Source organism: Anabrus simplex, chromosome 1, assembly GCF_040414725.1.
Source record: "Anabrus simplex isolate iqAnaSimp1 chromosome 1, ASM4041472v1, whole genome shotgun sequence".
Lineage (NCBI taxonomy): Eukaryota > Metazoa > Arthropoda > Insecta > Orthoptera > Tettigoniidae > Anabrus > Anabrus simplex.
In genome coordinates, this window is record NC_090265.1 from 1,220,516,374 (window position 1) to 1,220,541,358 (window position 24,985).

The following is a 24,985-nucleotide window of genomic DNA, read 5'->3' on the forward strand; positions in this document are numbered from 1 at the left end:
CACTCTTTTCATTGTTATTGTTGTAAATATGGAGTCTTCCAGCAATATTTTATGTGTGTATTATATGTATAGTTTTGTGTGTTGATGAGGTGCTCATGCACGGATTTTGTTAAGAATATAGTTAGCTACTTTTGAATCAGTGGAGTTATTGATGATGTAACTGTTTCCTCTCATCAATACACTTGGGGAGATGAAAGTTATTATCTTGGGACACATTAATATTAAATAAACTATTTGTGGCTTGCCCGCAAATTGCCACGCAAATAGAAACAATAAACATTCCATGGTTCCCCATTTCTCTATGTAATGTTTGGGCGCCATGGTTACAGTTTTAAATAAAACTGTAAACCAAAATTTATATTTACTAGCATAGAGACTTATACTGAAATCACAGGGGTAGGATTGTAAATAATTAACCATTAAGTATCGCTTAAGATAGAAAATAAACGCAATATAAAATACAAAAGAATTTATTATACAAACAATGAGATGAATCGGAAAAGTTTCCTTAAAGCATGGAGGAGTTTATAATTTACTGAATTTACTATTGTTTGCTTTATCTAATTGAAGCTCACCAATTGCAGCTTTCGTTGACGTCATCTGGCTTCCGTGGTTACTCGTTCTCTTCTTCTTGTAGACTTTTCTCCATGGACATCCTTCCTTCCTTCTCTGATATGGTACGGGCTATCTGAACTAACATTCCCTACTTGCCTAGTTTTTAAATTAGACATTGGCCCTATACTTGTAATAACTGATCAGCGTTGATCGTATGAGGAGAAAATTCAGAGATATGAATTTTTCCATATTAGTAGAAATCTCAAACCAACTGAGCTATACTATTTATACGGTACAGACTTGTACCAAAATTCCGTAGACTTGAACTAAACATAGTTCTTCGTCCACAATATTTACTGAATATCACACAAGCCATAAGCTTGTTTCGTTTCTCGTAGATCCGATAACATAACCGAAGCGACAACACATTGTACAAAAGTAACTATGTCGCGGAGCGACCACACACTGTTTCAAAATCCAATCACGTCGTACAAAGTAGATGTTCACAGTAGAAGTAGTAGTGATGGAGTTCACGTAGTTAGGTTGTAAGGTCGTACGGTTGTAAGGTTGTTAGGTTCTAAGGTCCCGTTCTCGTGTTGAGAATCAGTATATATCCGGGCTCACCCCCACTCTTGGTAACAGTTCAATCTCAAAACTCATATACAACGAAGTATCTGATTCGATAGATCGAAGCATCAACTCCCCTTCCCTTGTTCCTCGACAAGTCCAGAAGGCGTGGCGATGATATAGCTGAACAGCTTGAAAAGCCTCGCACACGGGTCGCTGTTTACTAGCCTTGGTCATAAAATAAACCCATGACTAACGCAAAATCCCAAGCTTCAAGAATAACCCTCCGTATACACAAACATGAGATGAAATGAAAACAACTATGTCTCAACATATTGACCGTATTTACAACATAATGAATTCTTATCCTACATAATATAATAATTTAAATAATAAAACTATGTTATCATATATACAATATGATTCCAAAAAGCCTTGATTACAAATGACTGACGTTGAATAAATATGTTATTACAAATAATTGCCGATGGCGGATAAACTTGATATCAAATGATATCGCGTAAAATGATATTATTAAATTAGTAAGGCTGGAGAAGCCTGGACGGTTACAATGAACCTAGGTGCAGCTCCTACCTATTTAGTCGTTTTCAGGAGGTTAGGTAAGGCCTGCAGCAGCATTATGTACGCCCTGGGATATAAAGTTTATCATGCTCTATCAAAATTCGAGGGATCCATTCTGGTGAACTCTGGCGCCCATACTACGGACATTTCGATACATTATTTTGAGTAATGTTATTTATTCAGTCATTTATATATATTCTTATTCATGATTTTATTTATTAGTATTCATCAAAAGTGTTACACATGTAAGGGTAGATCTAGCCTTTACATAATTTTCAATCTAGAAGACAGCTGGTCGCACAGGTACGTAGTACGTAGCATACTGTAGATTTTGGCAGCTTGTCTGTGTAAGCGTGGTAACTTTTCTCTAGAAAAGTGTAGAAGGCGAAAATATTTCCCCACGGTAGATTATATTTTTCTCAGATTTGCCGGTTTGTAGCGTCGCGGACCAAGAGCCAGTTGTGCAGACCTGCTCTAGATCGCCATCATCCGTTTCTTGTTTCAGATTAATTCTGGGTAGGTTAGTACACATATGTCCTCCACTTCACTCTGTCCATTCCTCTTTGAACAATCTGTCGACGTTGATTCTTCTGTCCTGTCTCTGCATTCTCACACTCTATCCTTCCATCTAGGTTTGTTTTTTTTTTTTTTTTTGCTAGTTACTCTACGTCGCACTGACACAGATAGGTCTTATGGCAGCGATGGGATAGGAAAGGGCTAGGAGTGGGAAGGAAGCGGCCATGGCCTTAATTAAGGTACAGCCCTAGCATTTACCAGGTGTGAAAATGGGAAACTACGAAAAACCATCTTCAGGGCTGCCGACAGTGGGGTGCGAACCCACTATCTCCCGGATGCAAGCTCACAGCTGCACGCCCCTAACCGCACGGTCAACTCGCCCGGTCCCATCTAGTTCAAGGACAGTCTCGACCCCTCTTCCTTGTCGTAGTTTCTTTGTATGCTTGCTCTGACATTCTGTCTTCTGGCATTCGCATCATGTCCCTAGACCACATTAGCTTCTCTTAATCATTTCCGTCCTGCAATCACCCTACACCAACTCTCTGTATTATCAGTTCATTCGTACCCTGTCTCGTCTGGTTTTCCCTGTGGTGCTTCTTAGGAACCTCGTTTTAGTTGTTTGTATCGTACTTTTGCTTCTTTCGGTCTGTGTTCAGGTAGCTGAAGTGTATATCAGTATCCGTGTAAAAACCTGCTTGCTTTTCAGCGGCACAATCCTTGTCCCATACAACTTGTCTCACAGGCTGGTAAATCTTTGTAGCATGTTCAAATTTCTCTTTGTTCAATGTTCCATCCTCTGACAAAGTACTCTTCTTCTATAAGTGCCAGATCCTCAATGGACCGTGGCTGTCAATCTGGTCCAGGCTGCTTTAAAAAAGCCAGCTGATGAGGAATTGGACCATTGGCGGAGGTTTCCTAATCGGGAAATGCGTCGTTGCCCACGGCGTCTTCTTCCATTTACTTTTCCTTGAATTATGAATTGTTGGAGGTGGTATTTCTCGTTTCGCAAAATGTGGCCATCTCTTTGATTGTCTTTGTTATTTGTATTTTTTTCTCATGTACTGCATAACCACGTCATTCGTTACGTGATGCACCTAAGATACTCTGAACTCAGAGGCATTTAACAGTTTAGTTATTACGCCCGTGATTGTACAAGCCTCCGAGCCGTAATACAAAGTGGACTCGGGAACTACCTAAATATTTAAAGCTGTCAACTATGTCCAGAGTTCATTCCTGATCCTTATGTCACCTCTTTCCATCCTATTTACCCTCGTCACCACCATTTCCTTACTTTTACTTACAATTGTGGTCACCTTGACTTTATGGTCATTGTTTTACCCATTAAAAGCACAAATACCATCATTAAAATAATTTTCCTGGTCAGAGATAAAGGTAGCATGTTAACTGTATTAGGGAGTATTTTTAGAGAGCGATCACACCCACCTAAATTTTGATTGGCGTTGATGAACAGAGGAATAGTTATTCCAAAATTATGTAATTGTATTTCCGCTGAAGTATTCACGAATTCTCTTGGTAGATTGTCCGACTGCTGATCCCAGACTCGACCCCGGCCGAGCAAGCTGATTTTTGAAAGGCCAACAAATTTCTTGGCAGTCCATACCATCACTGCTGGCATGTTATAGAACTCTGATGACTCACTTCTAGTGCCCACTCGACAAATTTAACTCAGCTTAAGGAACCGTGCAGTAAATTTTCTCCTCGCTAGATTTCGGTAGCGCCGGAACATCCAGATTGATACGCAGGCTACCGAAATGGTACCACACGGTAGCTGAGGCCATGTATTATTATTATTATTATTATTATTATTATTACTATTATTATTATTATTATTATTATTATTATCAGTATTGTTATTATTATTATTAGAGCCTCCGCGACTCAGGCTGCAGCGCAATGATCTCTCACCGCTGGATTGCGTGGTCAAATCTCGGTCATGCCATGTGAAATTTGTTCTGGACAAAGCGGAGGCGGGACAGGTTCTTCTTCGGGTACTCTGGCTTTATCTTTCATTCCAGCAAAACTCTCCAATATCACTTCATTTCATCTGTCAGTCAATAATCATTGCCCCAGAGGAGTGGGACAGGCTTCGGCAGCCGGCACAATTACTACCTCGCCGCTAGATGGGGGCTTCATTCATTCGATTTCTGACTCGGAAACAGGCTGTGGATTTTCATTATTATTATTATTATTATTATTATTATTATTATTATTACTATTATTATTATTATTATTATTATTATTATTATTATTATTGTTATTACGGAGGTACGAAACTACTTCGTGAAAAGTTGTGTATGAAGTGTTGTAAGCATGGAGCCTGCGAAAAGCGGAAGTACTGAAACTCATGGCCTTTGATAATACCAATGTTATTGTTTTTACATTCCACTAACTACTTTGACGGTTTTCGGAGACGCCGAGGCGCCGGAATTTTGTCCCACAGGAGTTATTTTACGTGCCACTAAATCTAGCGACACGAGGCTGACATACTGTATTTGAGCACCTTCAAATACCACCGGACTGAACCAGGATCGAACCTGCCAAGTTGGAGGTCAGAAGGCCAGCGCCTCAGCCTTCTGAGCCACCGAGTCCGGCTGAAGGCCTTTGAGATGTGGTGCTGGCGTCGACTAGCATTACAAACGAGAACGTTCCCAACAGAGCAATTGAGACACGGACCTTGGTTGAAGCCTTAAACAGGAGACTGAATCGCTTCGTTCGCCATTTGCTTCGTCATTATAACTGGTTCATCAGCTTGTTTGAATGGAAACTGGAAGGTAGAAGAAGCAAAGGAAGACCTAGAGTAAAATTTATAGACAGCATTGAAGGCAAGCACACCAATTGCCATTTAAAGCTGTTGGCTTGGAAGACATGCATGTTACCCACCAACCTTAGGGTTGAGGGTATTATTATTATTATTATTATTATTATTATTATTATTATTATTATTATTATTATTATTATTATTATTATTATTATTATTATTATAGTATTCGGTTAACGCCTCGTGCTTAAAAGAAACGTCCACTTTAGGAACAAGTTGCATAAACATCTGTTTTCCTTCATAACTCCTATAAAGAGCAGTAATTTTTCCCGATGTCGACTAAGACACCCCTGCTTCCCACAAGACCCTATTGTGAGCTGCGGCTCTCACCTGTGAAGGAGCTATATAGAGCGAGCTAAATGCGGCCGATGATGCACAGTAGGCGACATTTCCGCGAGCTGAAGCCAATTGGGTTAATTACCAACTGGCACTGGGACACACCGACATAGCTGCTCTTCTATTTATTCTGACCGAAAGATTAAAAGAACTGCTCATTTCCAGGCGCATACGAGAGCTTACTTCTGCACCTTTATACAGTGGCGAGACGAGGTTTAGCTTCTGAGAACTGAATTAATCGTTGACGACACATTTTAGTGTTGACTGAAATGGCAATCTGTTCCATTAATTACAGATTCTAAAACACATCAGTTTAAAATGAAATGCAGAATATTGTGAAGTTATTATGGTCCAAATTTATGGACATTGTGGTGAGTAGCATCGTGTACAACCTGCAACACTGTAGTATCTGTACTGATGTTTGGGAGCTGGGATTCATCATCACTCGCTAACGAGTATAATGATGTCTTCTGAGGGCATCAAGGTTGCCAAATATGCGTTATGAAATAGCTGAAGAAACCATTTCAGAATCACAAGTTCTGCCGCAATGCTGATGCATCAAAACTGCCAATGCTCCTCGTTGTTGTGATGGTGATGATTACTATTTTAAAAAGAAGTGCAACTAGGCAACCTCTATTAACATTGATCAGAGGAAAAAGATGGAAGGGATCCGACGTTTCAAAAATGTAGGTATCGCCCAAAGAAAGAAAAATGCCATGAAGGGCGTGAAAATGAAAGACTCCCTATATCTCAAATGCTCTAATACCATCGGGATCGGAAAAGAAGATGATTTAACCAAGGGAGTTCCTGGGACCATTTTAGTCACCTCTTACGACAGGCGGGGGTTACCGTGAGTGTTATTCTTCTGCCCCCACCCACAGGGGTCGTTGTTGTCAAGGATGCTGGCCACTATGAGAGGGTTACGGCAAGTATAGCAGACATGAAAAACGGCTGTAATTGATGTACGTTGTTCTGGGTCAAAACGCTCGGACGTTTCTAAATTAAAAACGGAACACTATATAACCTTAGGAAGTTCTTACGTGCAATTCACACTGTATGTAAAATTAAAAACAATATGTTCGTTGACATTTAAAAATATTTCACATGATGGAATTATGGTGAAATAGTGGCCATGATCGTTAAGATGTGAAGTCTATATGGTCTGGCACCGTGCTTAGCTGATTCGAATCCCGTTAGTCGAAAAAAAGAACTTATCAGAATGTTGGACCCACCCCAACTCTTTATCCGCACGAATATACAAATTATCTATTAGTTAGTTTAGTTATTGTATGGCTTTTAGTGCTGGGAGTGTTAGAAGACATGTCTCTCTATTTGACGCCCATAGGTGACCTGTGCATCTGGGTGTGAGTTGATGATGAGGTAGGGAGAGGATGATGCCCAGTGTCGGCACGTAGCCTACCGCTGATCAAGGGGTCTGCTCAAGGCTGAACATCTCCATCCAACGGACAATTACCATTAACAACGGAGAACTTTAGAATTGAACCCAGGCTTTTGGCGCGCAATCTACTGATTATAAATTGCACTGTATACTGATAAAAGAGACGGCCGAGGTCATGTTCGCCTTACCTCGTGCAGGTTTTTGTATTTGACACCCACGGGTAACCTGTCTGTCTGTCTGTCTGTCTGTCTGTCTGTCTGTCTGTCTGTCTGTCTGTCTGTCTGTCTGTCTGTCTGTCTGTCTGTCCCTCCATCCGTGTGTGTGTGATGGTAATGAGGTAGGAAGGGGATGAAACCCGATGTCAGCACATAGTCTACTCCTGTCGAATAACACCAAGGGATCTGGTCAAGGCTTAACGTCTCTCTCCGACGTACGAATCACCATCAACAGCGTCATATGCCCTGACTCCAAATGAACAACGCGAAGATATTTGGAATTGAATCCAGGTTTTTATCACGCAATACAGTGATTATAAATTGTATACCACAACCTCTCTTATCCTTCTTCCTCTTCTTAATCCGTTTACCCTCCAGGGTTGGTTTTTTCCTCGGACTCAGCGAGGGACCCCACCTCTACCGCCTCAAGGGCAGTGTCCTGGAGCTTCAGACTTTGGGTCGGGGTTACAATTGAGGAGGATGACCAGTACCTCGCCCAGGCGGCCGCACCTGCTATGCTGAACAGGGGCCTTGTGTGGGAGGGGATGAGAAGATCGGAAGGGATAGACAAGGAAGAGGGAAGGAAGCGGCCGTGGCCATAAGTTAGGTACCATCCCGGCATTTGCCTAGAGGAGAAGTGGGAAACCACGGAAAACCACTTCCAGGATGGCTGAGGTGGGAATCGAACCCACCTCTACTCATTTGACCTCCCGAGGCTGAGTGGACCCCGTTCCAGTCCGCGTACCACTTTTCAAATTTCGTGGCAGAGCCGGGAATCGAACCTGGGCCTACGGGGGTGGCAGCTAATCACACTAACCACTAAACCACAGAGGTGGACTCTCTCTAATCCTGCCGGTCATTATTCTGATGGTGAAAATTTTTTCGAGCAACGGGACTCGAACAGGCTAAACACGGTTTCAGACCATGGAGACTTGACACATTAACGATTTTGGCAACAGGTGGGCTATAACGGATGTTAATGACGGATTTGAATGATGAAATATCGTGTCATTCATCACATCATTTAAACGTTTAAATAGAAAGGGGGCCCGCCTCTGTGGTGTAGTGGTTAGTGTGATTAGCTGTCACCCCCAGACGCCCGGGTTCAATTCCCGGCTCTGCCACGAAATTTGAAAAGTGGTACGAGGGCTGGAACGGGGTCCACTCTGCCTCAGGAGGTCGACTGAGTAGAGGGGGATTCGATTCCTACCTCAGCAATACTGGAAGTGGTTTTCCGTGGTTTCCCACTTCTCCCACTTCCTTGTCTATCCCTTCCAGTCTTTGCATCCCCCCACAAGACCCCTGTTCAGCATAGCAGGTGAGGCCACCTGGGCGAGGTACTGGTCATCCTCCCCAGCTGTTTTCCCCGATCCAAAGTTTCACGCTCCAGAACACTGCCCTTGAGGCGGTAGAGGTAGGATCCTCGCTGAGTGCGAGGGGAAATCCAACCCTAAAGGGTAAACGGATTAAGTAAGGAAAAAAAAAGGGAAAAAATATACATTTTAGAAGTACTGTACTTCTTCTTCTTCTTCGGAAGCGCGAGTGTGAGACTTTGTGTCGGGGATACAACTGAAAACTCACGGTTCATTCAACTTATTGCAAACAAACAGGTTTTCAGGACTCTGCCTTTCTTCACACTCACAGAGGTCATTATCACCGTGTCACTCCACTTCTCAGTCGTTCAGGTCTTCCAAGTCCAATATTAAAGATGATACCCTGTCGATATCTTCTCTTTTGCTGTCCACAACCTCTAATGGACTTTGCTCTGCACAGTCCAATTCGACGAGCTTCAGCTGAAGATTGAATTGATGCCGTTGTAAGGTAGAATAATAACATATATAAAAATAAAAAAAACATAAAAATATATGAATATTCGGACATAGCAATTAAAAGAACGTTTCAAAAGGATACACATTTCAAGAAAGTACCGAAATATCCATGGACGCCCGCTGGATCTTTTCCAGGGAGGATGGTGGGGGGGGGACACACTAACAAATTTCTTGAATATACAAACCAATATAACGTCAGCAACATTAAATTGTTTACAGAAATTTCCAGTTATAACAGATGCTAGATGACTGTCAGTAAGTTCAGTTTATGAAATAATCTTGTGTGATATTAAACCAATTGAACATCAACCTTTTAGAATTCCAGGGGGGCGGGCACCCACCCCCCCTTCCCACCCTTGCGGGCGCCCATGGAAATATCGCCTCCATTTTATAGTACGCGAACCTTTTCTTGAGCCCTGAGCTCCATAGTGCATAATGGGAATTTGGGCTCAAGAAAAGGTTCGCGTACTTTTAGAAGCATTTTTAATCATGTTCGGCACTCGATGCGAAGACGAGTGGATACATGTATTCAGGTAGGGGAGTTACTTGGGATATTTCAACTGATATAAATTAAATGAGTCCGCCTCTGTGGTGTAGTGGTTAGCGTGATTAGCTGCCACCCCCGGAGGTCCGGGTTCGATTCCCGGCTCTGCCACGAAATTTGAAAAGTGGTACGAGGGCTGGAACGGGGTCCACTCAGCCTCGGGAGGTCAACTGAGTAGAGGTGGGTTCGATTCCCACCTCAGCCATCCTGGAAGTGGTTTTCCGTGGTTTCCCACTTCTCCTCCAGGCAAATGCCGGGATGGTACCTCACTTAAGGCCACGGCCGCTTCCTTCCCTCTTCCTTGTCTGTCCCTTCCAATCTTCCCATCCCTCCACAAGGCCCCTGTTCAGCATAGCAGGTGAGGCCGCCTGGGCGAGGTACTGGTCATTCTCCCCAGTTGTATCCCCGACCCAAAGTCTGAAACTCCAGGACACTGCCCTTGAGGCGGTAGAGGTGGGATCCCTCGCGGAGTCCGAGGGAAGAGCCAACCCTGGAGGGTAAATAGATTAAGAAGAAGAAGATAAATTAAATGAGTAAAGAAGTCAATCATAGATAAGGCTTCTTGCGGATGATGTTATTCTGTATAGACTAATAAATAAGTTACAAGATTGTGAGCAACTACTAAAGGACCTCGACGATGTTGTGAGATGGATAGCTGGCAATGGCATGATGACAAACGGGGTTAAAAGTCAGGTTGTTAGTTTCACAAATAGGCAAATTCCTCTTTGAATTACTGTGTTGATGGTGTGAGTGCTTCCTTATGGGGATCATTGTAAGTACCTAGGTGTTAATGTAAGGAAATATATTCATTGGGATAATCACATAAATGGGATTGCAAAGAAAGGGTACAGATCTCTGCATATGGTTGCTCAGGCATATCATACCTCTTCCCTTTCACACGGATCACAAAATTCTAATATACTGTAAAAGCCAAGACATATCAGGTTAATATTCAAAGAGTAGACGACAGACAGACAGACAGACTGAACAAATCGTTTTAAACGTTGTCTTTGTCTCCGTACAGATAGTTATCGGCTCTTGGACTTAAATTTTCCTTTATTTTTCACCATATCCGAAAATACCATATAACAAAAAGTTTGCCATGAACTAGGCCTATGCTGTAAAACTAATCGTAAGAGAGCCCCCTCCTATTATTTCCCCTTTTTTCACTTTTTAGGAAAAATGTATAGGAAAAATAGTTTGTTAATAAGATTCGAAATAAGTTTTGTCGTGAGAATTTTTTTTTTACAAATTGCTTTACGTCGCGCCGAGACAGATAGGTCTTAATGGCGACGGTGGTATAGGAACGAGCTAGGAGTGGGAAGGAAGCGGCCGTGGCCTTAATTAAGGTACAGCCCCCCAGCACGGAACCCACGGAAAGCCACCTTCAGGGTTTCCAACAGTGAGGTTCGAACCCACTATCTCCCGAATACTGGATACTGGTCGCACTTAAGCGACTACAGCCATCGAGCTCGGTAGAAATGTTATTGTAAAATCAACCTAAAGAGAGAAACATGGAGTTTTATATTTTAAGCTTCATCTGAAACCCCCTCCTACTGAATTATTTTGAACAGCGTGTAGCTAAGATCCTACTTCGCCTTAGCCTAAACTTAAATACCAAGTTTAATGAAAATCTTCTTATCCATTTTCCCGCCAAGGTGTGAAAGTTTTGGTGGTAGGTTGTCAATATTGTAACGGCCGCAGGATTTTGAGGATTCCGTAGACTGGTTTATTAAATTGTTTTGGCTGTTTCAGCCAACCTCCAACTGAGCGCGCGGGTCAACACAGCGCCATCTTATAACAGAGTGTGCATGTGACGTCACATATTTAGTACAAATTTTGCCTTACTTTGAAGCGCTATTTCATTTTCAGATTTTTTTTCTTTTTTGCGACAGGTAGCCTCCTCTTTATATGTCAATAGAGATCTTTCTTTCTTTCCTTCTTAATCTGTTTACCCTCCAGGCTTGGCTTTTCCCTCGGACTCAGCGAGGGATCCCACCTCTACCGCCTCAAGGGCAGTTTCCTGGAGCTTCAGACTCTCGGTCCTCGGTCTGACCAGTACCTCGCCCAGGCGGCCTCACCTGCTATGCTGAACAGGGGCCTTGGTGGGGGATGAGAAGTTTGGAAGGGATAGACAAGGAAGAGGGAAGGAAGCAGCCGTGGCCTTAAGTTAGGTACCATCCCGGCATTTGCCTGGAGGAGAAATGGGAAACCATGGAAAACCACTTCCAGGATAGCTTAGGTGGGAATCGAGCCCACATATACTCAGTTGACCTCCCGGGGCTGAGTGGACCCTGTTCCAGCATTCGTACCACTTTTCAAATTTCGAGGCAGAGCCGGGAATCGAACCCGGGCCTCCGGGGGTGGCAGCTAATCGTAAGTTAAATACTCTGTACGATATATGCATTCTACTCAAACAATAACAGCGTCTTAAAACGTTTCTTCCCATGTACCCGTTGTCTACGTTAAACAGACAGAAATTAAACTGAAACCAACATGGCTATTTGTGCTGTCCGGCATAAAAGCTAAGTACCATATTAATATTCGAAAAGTAGAGGCAGAAAGATGAGTTTATATTACATATTTGTATCACTACTAGAACAGTGTATCTGAAAGTAATAAATCACAGGTTGTGAGAAAAGAAGTTGGATGTGCTCTCTTTGAACTTGTGTATGTGTTTACCATACCATTCACACACACTTAGACTTAGGACGTAAACAAAGGAGTCAATGCACTGCGTTAGTACAGTCTGGTGAGGATGAAAACTGAAGTTCATGCATGTACATACCTCAAAAATGTATTCATCTTTGGTTTCGTCGATGACGTTGAACGTATGCACGTTACCGGTGGCGTGATAGCGGCATCGTCAGTTGTTTCCCACCTAAGTTCATTTTCATCCACTCTATCTATCTACTTTTTCTGCTAATCCCGTCAGCTGTAGCTATCAGAAATTTGGTTCAAACATGAAGATTTATTATTATAATTTTACTGAGTAATGCTGCTTGTGATCTCACCTCCTCAGTTGTACAGTACTTTCTCTTAAAACAAATTTCACCACCACCACCCTCTCACCTCCTTCCCCTTTCGGTTTTCTTCCTTATTTATACACTATATCATCTTTCTTTCTGACAGAGAAAGTTCAGGCTATTAATACTGTCGTTTGCCCTCTTAAATCAACCATCACCATCCCCGCTGGGCACACAGCTTGAGACATCTATGGCAAGAACGAAGCCTATGTTAAATCGGACCTTGCTTTAACTTAGTTGTGCACAGGTCCACATTTTCATCTTTCCTGTTCGATACCCCTAGGTGCTTTCTTCCGAACCCGACGGTTATGGGAGTAATTCTTTTTCATCCCTTTCATTTTCCTGCTGTTTTTTAAACCGATTCTGTCATTATTCGAGGAATCCAAAGTAGTAACTAGCAACAATGAGTGTCACAATTTTATTTTATGAAACGGAATGAATATTGAATATTTCGAGTTCGATCACAATATTTTATTCTAAACAAGGAAAATAAGGACGATTTTAAGTAGAATAATAATAATAATAATAATAATAATAATAATAATAATAATCATCATCATCGTATGGCCTCAGCTACCGTGTGCAGACATTTCGATTTGACGCCATCTGGCTGTCTGCTCGTCAATTTCGACGTTCCGTTTTACTCTAGATCCGTTAGATGGCAGACAGAGTAAACCGGATCTCTCTTGGGCGTCTATGGCTGAGATTTAATTAATTTTGTCGGGTAAATACCAAATGTATCACCAGAAATCTTTTACATGCCGACATCGTACGGTAAGGAGTGTCGAATGGACTTTTTTCCGCCCTTCAAAAATCCGACTACTTCTGCCGGGTTTGAACCCGCTATCTTGGGATCCGGAGGCCGACACTCTACCACGGATCCACAGAGGCAGCGTTAAAGTAGAGGGGTTCTATAACGGAACTCTCACGTCACCCCGTCCTTTCAGCCATACTGGACAAGACAAGCATGTCTCACCTCAATAATTTCCTTCTCTGCTCACTGTTATGTCTACATCAACTGAGTTGACCTCTTATAAATACGTAACTCACTTTATCCTGTGATCACTAGCGCCCGGATTTGTATGTAATATTTAAGTGTGAAATATGTAGGCCTACATCAAATGTAGTAAAAATCAGAGAAATATATTATTAAAAATGTAATATTCATAAAATATGTAGTAGTATTCTTTCTTTCTTTCTTTCTTTCTTTCTTAATCTGTTTACCATCCAGGATTGGTTTTTCCCTAGGACTCAGCGATGGATCCCACCTCTACCGCCTCAAGGGCAGTGTTCTGGAGCGTGAGACTTGGGGTCGGGGATACAACTGGGTAGGAGGATCAGTATCTCGTCCAGGCGGCCTCATCTGCTATGCTGAACAGGGGCCTTGTGGAGGGATGGGAGAATTGGAAGGGATGGACATGGAAGAGGGAAGGAAGTGACCGTAGCCTTAAGTAAGGTGCCATCCTGGCATTTGCCTGGAGGAGAAGTGGAAAACTACGGAAAACCACTTCGAGGATGGCTGAGGTTGGAATCGAATCTACTCAGTTGACCTCCCGAGGCTGAGTTCACTTCGTACCACTTTTCAAATTTCGAGGCAGAGCCAGAAATCGAAGCTGGGCCTCTGGGGGTGGCAGCTAATCACGCTAACGAATGTAGTAGTAATAATGCATTAAAATAAAAAAAAATGTTCGTGTATTCCTTTTATTATGAATGATGGTTATGATTTGAGAAAATAAAATTGTTTTCAATAGCTCCATATTTTAGGTCAACGGTACCGTTGTTGCTTTAGATCATTTACATAGTTTAGTGTTTTCCAATTATGAAAGTAAGTATAGCTTCTTGTTACATAGAAAACAAATAAGGGCGCAATCAAAATACTTCAGATATATAAAAAGAACGTTATGCTCTGTGAATGGTGGAGTGTAAGTCCAACCCTTGTCTCGTTTCTTCACGGGATCGAATATGAAGTGAGATCAATGTTTGTAGCGAGATTACACGACTGGATGCCCTTCTTGACGTCAACCTCATAAGAGAAGTTAATGAGATGAAATGGATGGCGTGATATATTATAGTAGAAAGGGATGGGGTGATACCCGTTACTGGCACAAAGCCTACTCCTATCGAATAGCACCAAGGAGTCTGCTCAAGGCTTAACGTCGCCATCCGACGGACCGATCATCATCAACAGTGTCATATGCTCTCACTCCATATGAGCACTGCGGAGTGGTTTAGAATTAAATCCAGGTTTTGGCAGGCAATATAGTGATTAGAAATTGTATACCACCACCTTTCCTGTCCGCCAGCATTCTGATGGTGAAGCATTTTTGGACCAATGGGACTCGAGCCGACTAATCACGATACCAGACCATACAGAACTGACGCCTTGACGACCATGGCCACCAGGCCGGCTACACTGTACATGGCGGAGTATTTTACACAATTTACTGTTGCAGTTAATTTCCTGTTGTTCTCATACCCTGAAAATGAAAGAAATAAACGTTACTAAATAATAATAATAATAATAATAATAATAATAATAATAATAATAATAATAATAATAATAATAATAATAATAATAATAATAATACCCGCCTCTATGGTGTAGTGGTTAGTGTGTTTAGCTGCCACCCCCGGAGACACGAGTTCGATTCCCGGCTCTGCCACGAAATTTGAAAAGTGGTACGAGGGCTGGAACGGGGTCCACTCAGCCTCGGGAGGTCAACTGAGTATAGGGGGTTCGATTCCCTCCTCAGCCATCCTCGAAGTGGTTTTCCGTTGTTTCCCACTTCTCCTCCAGGCAAATGCCGGGATGGTACCTAACTTAAAGCCACGGCTGATTCCTTCCCTCTTCCTTGTCTATCCCTTCCGATCTCCCCATCCACCCACAAGGCCCCTGTTCAGCATAGCAGGTGAGGCCGCCTGGGCAAGGTAGTGGTCATTCTCCCCAGTTGTATCCCCCAAACCAAAGTCTCACTTCTACCCCTTGAGGCGGTAGAGGTGGGATCCCTCGCTGAGTCCGAGGGAAAAACCAACCCTGGAATGTAAAGAGATTACGTCGGGATGACGGAATTTTGTCCCGCAGAAGGTCTTTTAATTTCCAGTACATTTATCGACACGAGGCTGACGTTTCTGAGTACCATCAAATACCACCGGTCTGAGCCAGGATCGAACCTGCCAATTTGGGGTCAGAAGGCCAACGCCTTAGTCGTCCAGAGCCACTCAGCCCGGCATTACGAAATAATGATGATGATGTTTGTTGTTTGAAGGGGCCAAACATCGAAGATCATCGGCCCCTTACAAAATGAAGTTAATCTAGTTTATATGCAAAAATGTTACATTCCTCACATAATATGTACACATATGTAAAATGAAACCGAAGTATTGCAATATCAGAACTACAATTCGTCGACATTTATCGTTTTCAGTCGTCTACAAGTAGTGGGTTAAGGAATGGAATACGTAATCTAATTGAATCCGAGCCCTAGTAAGCTGTTACTACTCCTGTAAGATCACAAGTATATGCATAACCTCATTTACGCTGCACATGCGTCAACGGTAAGTTGTCCATCGTTATTTTGAACTACGTCTGCCCAAAAAGGCTACCACTACCTCAAACATCATTACACTTCACCACTCTACTTCTCGTGATTCCCACATTTATCTCGCAAAGTATCAATTTAGATTCCAATTCAAAACAAGACTATTCGGTAGAGCTTAAAGCGTGCATGTTACCGCATTTTGAGGACTCAGACTCATAAGTTCCTAAATAAACATGTTGCTTCAAATTAAATACATGTAATTATGAAACTGGTGCGTGTTCTGTACGAAAGAGTTAATGACATGGACATATGCCTATACATGGGTATACGGCGTGATTCAGCCGCTCCATCCAATGTAGTTTTATGCAACCCACAATATTCATTACGTCCTGGAAACATCTGTCCTGCCGGTATGCTCAGACAACACAACCGGATATCTTGGTATTTACCGCCTCACCATGATAGGACGCCGTAATGTTATACTCGCATTAAACACTGGAAGGCATGCGTGTACCTTCTAGATCATATGAACCTGACACGCCGGAAAAACACTAAATTGATTTTGTGACAGCAGTAAACCTAATACTTGGTATAAGGTGCCAAGTGCGCCGTACCGAACCGTACTGTAGTTGGTAAAGACGTGGAGGAGCGGGCTTGCATATCAGGTGGGAGGTTCGAGTCCGGGGCGAAGATTACCGATTTCTGAAATATTTGTTTAATACGTACCGCACGCAGTATAAGTTCAATACCCGCTTTCATACAAATTGTGTGTGATGAATGTGTTTGTGGCCTTAGCAGGCCGGACACACATAGACCATAAATAATAGGAACACAACTGCCTTGACAATGTTTTACCGCAGCAAATGCTCGATGTGATGATTTTTTTGTTTATGCACATTCAGGCTCGGTGTCCAATAGATCATCTTGCGCGCTGAAGCATTCCAGGTGTAATTGCTCGGCAGGCGTCTGTAATGATTTGCCGGAGCTGGTCGGTGTTTTCCGGCGCTTGAGTGTAAACGACGTTCTTCAAATGTCCCCACAAGAAGAAGTCTAATGGCGTTATATCCGGCGATCTGGTGGGCCAAGAAACAGAGCCTTCTCTTATCCATTTCCCTGGCAGTTCCTCGTTGAGATTGTTACGAACGAGCAAAGTCCAATGTGGTGGAGCTCCATCCAGTTGCAACCACATCGTCAAACGCTCGTGCAAGGACACACCCTCCAGCAGCAGTGGGAGTTCCTGACGCAGAATGTGCAGGTAGCGTAGGCCCGTCCAATGGCCCTCAAATAAATAAGGTCCAATCAGGCGATCTTCCAAGATTCCACACCAAACATTCACTCCCCAACGTACTTGATGGGCCGCCTGTCGCATCCAGTGAGGATTCTCCGGACTACAATTGTGCATGTTGCGGCGATTGACGTTACCATAATTGTGAAAGCGCGATTTATCCGAGAACAAGATATGCGATATGAATGCAGCATCATTGTCCATCCTGCTTAACAGCTACGGACAGAACTCCATTTGAGCTTGGATATCCCGCCCATGGAGCTCTTGGTGTAGCTCAAGATGGGTATGAGTGAAATTTATGTTTATGCATAAACGGACGTCTGGTTGGTGTTCACATGCATGCAGTCGCCCTTGTACTGATGTGTGGATTATTACAAGCTGCCTCCAGAACGGCCTCTTCTGTTTCACCCGATGTAACGGGCCATCGCGGGTTGGTGGCTGGTTGGAAATCACGCCTGTTGTCCATAGGCGTCTTTCAACACGGCGGAATGTCGTAGCAGCCGGGTGTCAACTGTCGGGATACCGTTCCTGGTACAGACGTAGTGCATCGCGCGCGTTTTGTCCTGCTTTCCCATAAATGAGGAGCATGTCAACATATTTCTGTGTGGAAAAAATGCCGAATGACATTCAGGGCCTAACCAGCAGAGTATACACAAGCACAAGAACAGCGGCAAACTTCTTCTTCTTCTTCTTCTTCTTCTTCTTTATATGTGTGTCCTCCAGGGTCGGATTTTCCCTTGGCCTCTACCGCCTCAACGGCAGTGACCTGGAGCTTCAGACTCTGGTTCGGGGGATACAACTGGGGAGGATGACAGTGCCTCGCCCAGGCGGCCTCACCTGCTATGCTGAACAGGGGCCTTGGTGGGGGATGGGAAGATTGGAAGGGTTAGGCAAGGAAGAGGGAAAGAAGCAGCCATTGTTTTTTAGCTAGGTACGATCCCGGCATTTGCCTGGAGGAGAAGTAGGAAACCACAGAAAACCACTTCCAGGATGGTTGAGGTGGGAATCGAACCCACCTCTACTACTCAGTTGACCTCCCGAGGCTTAATGGACCCCATTCCAACCCTCGTACCACTTTTCGAAAAAATGCAGGGCCGGGAATCGAACCCGAGCCACCGGGGGTGGCAGCTAATCACACTAACCACTACACCACAGAGGCGGACAACAGCGCCATTATACTGTTTGAATGTGGCAAACGTGGGCCCGTGTTGACGTATTCGAACATCATACCAATGCAAAAGTATTTGGACCATGCGGGGTTCGAGCCGTTGCTGGCACATTCCCTCAATTGATAGGCGAACGCCTAACCACATTCGCCACGCTGCACTGCTGGAACCATGCTGGTAGTACGACGAGAGAAGTGTACATACGCCATCCAGCTCGGTATTTCAGACATTAATTACTCCACTGTTCTTTCTTTCTTAATCTGCTTACCCCCATGGTTGGTTTTCCCCTCAGACTCAGCGAGGGATCCCACCTCTACCACCTCAAGGGCAGTGTCCTGGAGAGTGAGACATTTTGTCGGGGGATACAACTGGGGAGGAGGATCTGTACCCCACCCAGGCGGCCTCACCTGCTATGCTGAACATGGGCCTTGGTGGGGGATGGGAAGATTGGAAGGGATAGACAAGGAAGAGGGGAGGAAGCGGCCGTGGCCTTAAGCTAGGTACGATCCCGGCATTTGCCTGGAGGAGAAGTGGAAAACCACTTCGAGGATGGCTGAGGTGGGAATCGAACCCACCTCTACTCAGTTGACCTCCCGAGGCTGAGTGGATCCCGTTCCAGCCCTCGTACCACTTTTCAAATTTCGTGGCAGAGCCGGGAATCGAACCCGGGCCTCCAGGTGTGGCAGCTAATATTAACATAGTTACATGGTAAAAGGACGTTGCTACAATGATTTCAAGGCGTAATGTTTTGCGAACGGATGATATAATATTTCTCTAGGGTTCAGAATCGTTTGCAAAACATGCTCACTGAACATTAGTAGGCCTACCATGCAGTACGCCTGCAAGGGAATAGCACCCCTAAAACCGTGTGCACGTTAGTTGAGCTGCATCAAACGATATTGGAAGGGGCTACTGAATGACACTGTATTTTGTTACTTTCATTGACATGTCTCAGTCTCATCCTTGGCTTTGACAATATGAAAGTGACCGAGGTATGAGCGATGCTAGTAATGTCATTCCTTATGGAGCCAGTCCCTGTTATGAATGGTGTGAGAATATCGCTCATAGGGTCGTTTGATCCATGCATTTCAGTGAGCTTGGCAGACTGATATGTAGCTAGATAGATAGATAAGAAATGGGTGAGCCCTGTCTTCGCAGAGCTCCACACGTAGGTCTATGAAGACCCTTTGTGCCCCTTAAACAGGTTTGTCTAGTCCAGCCCTAGTACTCCTATAAAGGATACCAGTGTCCGGATATTGGCATTCCTGATGTCTTCCAGGCTCACAAAATGTGAGCCAAGGTATCGATGTCTAGTGCTAGCAAGAGCCTCGCACTGACATAACACATGCGCGGAGGTCTCTTCCTCCTTACCGCATCTTCTACACATCGGATCCTGAGTGATTTTCATGATGTGTAGGTGTCTCTGTAAGGTATTGTGGCCTGTTAACAGTCCAACTACCATTCTCATTCTGGTCCTATTCAAATTCATTAGGACCTTTTTATAACTTTGGCCAGGCCCTTTGATAAGTTCACGTGCCTGCCTTGCTATAGTTAACCTCTTCCAAATATCTAAGTGAGACTGGTTTGTCCATTGGGATATTACCAGTCTCACGCTTCGGAGTGACACTCCCAGGAAAGGCTCTGGTCCTGTAAAAGAACCTTTTGAGCCTTGTTTCGCTAGTTTGTCAGCTTCTTCATTTCCACTGATACCTGTGTGCCCAGGGACCCATAATAGGGTAACTGAGCTAAATTCACACAGCTGATCTAACATCCTTTGGCATTCCCATACCAGTTTTGATGTTGTTTTAACTGCACAAAGTGCTTTTAGTGCTGCCTGGCTATCACTACAAATAGTGATATGTCTTCTGTGTCCAGGCATATTCCATATATATACAGCACAGGCTAGTATTGCGTATACTTCAGCCTGGAAAACAGTAGCATATTTACCCATAGGAAGGGAGAGCCTTGTCTTAGGCCCCCAGACCCCGGCGCCTGTGCCCGTCTCCGTCCGCGAGCCATCTGTGTACCATGTACAGCCCCCAGACTTAAGACGGGCCCCAGCATCCTCGGCCCACTCCTCCCTTGTGGGTATCACCACTGTAAATTTATAATCCAAATTAAAGCTAGGCTTCATCAGATCCCTGATCATCATTGTCATAGGGCAAGTCTGGTGAAGCCTTGTAAGAATAGAGGCATGACCTCTATTCGGGTTTTTGAAGGACCATCCTCCGAGTGACCAGAGGCGATAGGCACTCATTCCCGCTATTGCCTTAACATATAAATGTAAGGGGGGAAAACCTAGGATGGCCTCCATTGCACATAATGGTGTAGTATCCAGTGCTCCTGTTATTCCTAGATACGCAAGTCTTTGGACACTGTTTAACTTGGTGGTCACAGTTTTACTCTCCGAACCTGGCCACCAGACTAAAGATGCATAGGTGATCGTGGGCCGTACGATAGAGATATAGAGCCACTGGACCACCTTAGGTCTTAGGCCCCAAGTCTTCCCGACGGCCCTGCGACAGGCCCACATAATCTTGCGAGCCTTATCCACCTTGTAATCTATATGTTTCTTCCAGCTCAGTCTTGCCTCAAGGATTACCCCTAGGTACTTAACAGGTTGTCTTAGCTAGTTTTTTCCCAAATAGGAAAGGCTCTGACAGTCCGTCTAGCCTCCTCCTCTTGGTAAATACCACGAGCTCCGTCTTATCGGGGTTAACCGACAAGTCTGTCTCGTGGCACCATCTTTCCACCCTACGTAGAGAGCTCTGTACGAGCTCGGAAACCGTGCTGGGGAAATTTCCTACCGCCATCAGGCTTATGTCGTCTGCATAGCCTTGGGCGTATATTCCTCCAACATTTAACCTGGTAAGTAATTCATCCACTACCAGACACCATAATGTTGGTGATAATACTCCTCCCTGTGGACACCCCCTGTCTATATTAGCTCTCAACATTACAGCGTTGAGGGTAAACAGAACTTGACGGCCCTGCAGTGAGGCCATAATCCATTTTATGAGCATACTGCTCACTCCTCTTCTCTCTAGACTACGTTCTATGGAGCCCAAAGATGTATAATTAAAGGCCCCTTCTATATCTAGGAATACAACCATAGCAAGTTGCTGCTGATCCAAAGCACTCTCCAGCCTAGAAACTAGCTGGTGTAGTGCCGTCTCAACCGACTTCCCTGGTCGATATGCATGTTGATGAGAATGCAGGGGAAAAGTCTCTTAATACTTTCTCCCTGATATGTCTATCCACCAGTCTTTCCAAGGTCTTAAGTAGAAAAGACGTTAGACTAATGGGTCTATAATCCTTAGGTCTAGTATATGAAGACCTTCCGGGTTTAGGTATATACACCACCTTCGCCTGACGCCACAAGGAGTACACGTACCCCATAGTGAGACAGGCTCTGAATATTCTGACCAGGTATGGTATGAGGACCCCCCCCCCGCTTCTTGAAGAAGTGCCGGGAAGATCCCATCCACCCCTGGGATTTTGTAAGGGGCAAAGGATTCTAATGCCCACTTGACCCTTCTTGGGGTAACAATCTCTGCGGCTTCCTTCCAGCCACTTTTATCGGGTCTGAAGGATCCGCTCGATTCTACCTCACTATTCGTGACTACCGAATCTGGAAAGTGGGCATCAAGCAGTAAGTTCAGGGTCTCCCTCTCTGTGGATGTATATCCACCCGAAGGAGACCCCAGTGAGCCCAGCCTTCCCCTTCTATCCAAGGTTAAAATTTTATGAAGCCTTGCCGCTTCATGTTGACTTTCAATGGAGTCACAAAACTGTCTCCAAGATTTCCTAGAAGCCTTTTTGACTTCTGACTTGTACCTTCTTTGTGATTCTTTGTAAGAATCTAGGCTTTCTTGATTCTGAAGTTCCCTGTATTTATTCCAGAGCCTTCGTGTATTTCTCCTCAGGTGTTCAAGATAACTATTCCACTTGAAACTTCCTGTTACTCTTTTTGCCTTAACAATAGGGCAGTTTAATTCATAAGAGATAACCAGTGTCCGTGTGAGAAAACTCACACTGAGCTCCAGCTCCTCTTTGTTTTTAATTATATTTGAGGGTCCTCCCTCCAGTCCCCTCCTCACATCCTCCCTAAAAGACGTCCAATCGGTTCGTCTAGGGTTTCTATAAGACGGGACCTCGAGGGAGCCCTCTATATAAAACACAATGTGTCTATGATCTGACAAGGAAGGCTCCAAAGAAACCTTCCAGTCTTTAAATTCCTGTATGATTCCCATGGAACCCAGGGTAAGATCTATGATCCCCTCACTCCTATTATTAATGAAGGTAGGAGTATCACCAATATTCATGATCTCAAGATCAGTTGTACATAGAAATTCTATGAAGTGCTCTCCCCTTCGGTTTGTATATTTACTTCCCCAAATGGTATGATGAGCATTGGCATCGCATCCTACTATGAGGTTTAATCCTTGTTTCCTACATTATATCACCAGTCTCTTGAACTCCTCCGGCGCGGGTGGAGATTCAGAGTCTCCTGGGAAATATGCAGAGCAGACAACCAAGTCTTTTGGCTGTCCGTCCTCTTCATATCTCACTAGGACTGCTACCAGGTCTCTAGTAATGAAACCTGGTATAGCCCAGGCGTTGTGATCTTTAACTAATATACATGCTCTAGGCTTCTCCTCTGCTATTCCACTGAATAAAGTGAAACCTGCACATTTTAGTCCCATGATATGCCCCTGTCTGAGCCAGGGTTCTTGTATCAGGGCGACCGAAAACCTGCCCTTCTGGATACTTCTAATAAGTACCCTAGAGGCCGCTATGCAATGTTGTATATTTGCTTGTATGAAAGTAATCATTCTTACCCTCATGCAATACTTTACCTTATGCGGTCTCCGGAAAGTGCTGCTCTGTTTCCCGCGATGTGTCTTGAGGCTTGGCTGGCCCAGGTTCCTGTCCGCGCTCCCGCTCTTCGCCCCTGTTAGTCTCGGTATTGTCAGTGGTGGGGTTGGTTCTCTGCTTGTCACGCTTGCCCTCCACCAAGGTGAAGGTAGCCACATGCACCCCGCAGAAGATCTTCTTCCCCACCACTTTCTCCACGTCTCTGGAGTCCATGCTGACCACAAGTCGGACACCTCCCTTCTCCTCCTTGCAGTCGTAGACCCTCCAGCTGGTGGGATTTAAGCCATGGTTCTGGCGTGCCATTCTTCCCAAAAGAACAACTAATATGTAACAACAACTTCTGGCTCAGTGAGGAAAGCAACGGAAAACTACCTCACGCCTCATTTTCCTAGTATGCTTCTTCAGTGACACCTAGGCTATCTATGACAGCTGTTGGTGGAGCTATAGAGCAGGGCCTCTCAAACGCCCAAAATCTCACGCGTGCAGATAGAGGCGTAAGAGCTCCGTGCACTGTGCATCGCTGCCGCTCGGCATGGCTCGGATCAGCGCTTCGTCTCTGGGCTACTCGGCTAAGCTCGGCTCAACTCGCCTATGCTCGGCTCAAGTCAGCTTGGATTTGGAGCGCTACGGCGCAAGTGGGGCAGAGGGAGACAGGCGGAGCGAGCGAGACAGGCGTGAGGAAAGAGAGAGTAAGCGCTATTGCTCTAAATCAGGGCCATCCAGCCATTGCGCTCCGAGAGCGCGCCCGCGCTCGGGGAGCACTGGGCAGTCAGACTAGCGCTCCTTCCCCTACCACCACTATAGTGTGGCAGCGAGGAGACCTGAGACATACGATGTTCGGACCGCGCTGACCCGATGCGTACGTACAGCCGTGCGTCCGACGGCTTTTGTGGGTTTGTTGACATTGTATTGATAGGGCTGTTTTGACGTAAAAATATACAGCATCTACAAATCGAAAGGTACTCCGATGTATGGAATATGCAGGAAACGAAATCAAGTGCTAAGTAAAGAATACAGTAATGTGATTTATTCAAAACTGAAATTTGAACATATCTGAGAGGAAAATTCAACAACGTGACTTTTGGTCAGTCGTTTTTACGAACTTTTACTTTTGGAGCAAACAATCATCTCCAAATTGAGTAGGCCTACAATATTTCTGGACACAGCTATTCTTAAACAATTGCGCAAGTTTCTATCGCTTATCGTTGCACGATGTTTACTTTTGGTAAACTTAAGAACCGAAAAGAAACACTCACAAATGAACGTTGAGCCGATCATTGACAGAACTTTACATGCATGTTTACACATCTTGCGGAAAGCCGCTGCAAAATTCTTCTAAACTTCATGACATTAGAAAGCTGTCTTTAAGACAAACATTGCACTGCAGTTTAAGCAACTCTAATTGAAATAGCTGTGGAGCACTGTCTGCACTAAGAGAGAATGGTCGAAGAAATACATCTAACACCGCTTGGAGTTCTGTATTCTGAAAATCTCTTTTTAAACTCTTCTTGTAGTTGGCGAATTACCTGCAAATACTCATCCAAGTCGACACCGTATTTCATTGTTTCAAGCAATGAAAAATGTCCTGTGTTCCTTGCACGCAACTGGTTTTCCCACAAAATCAATTTTCTTTCGAACGCTTAAATTTTTTCCACCGAATCGGAGACAATGTGTTTTTCGCCCTGAAGCGAAATGTTCAAAGTATTCAG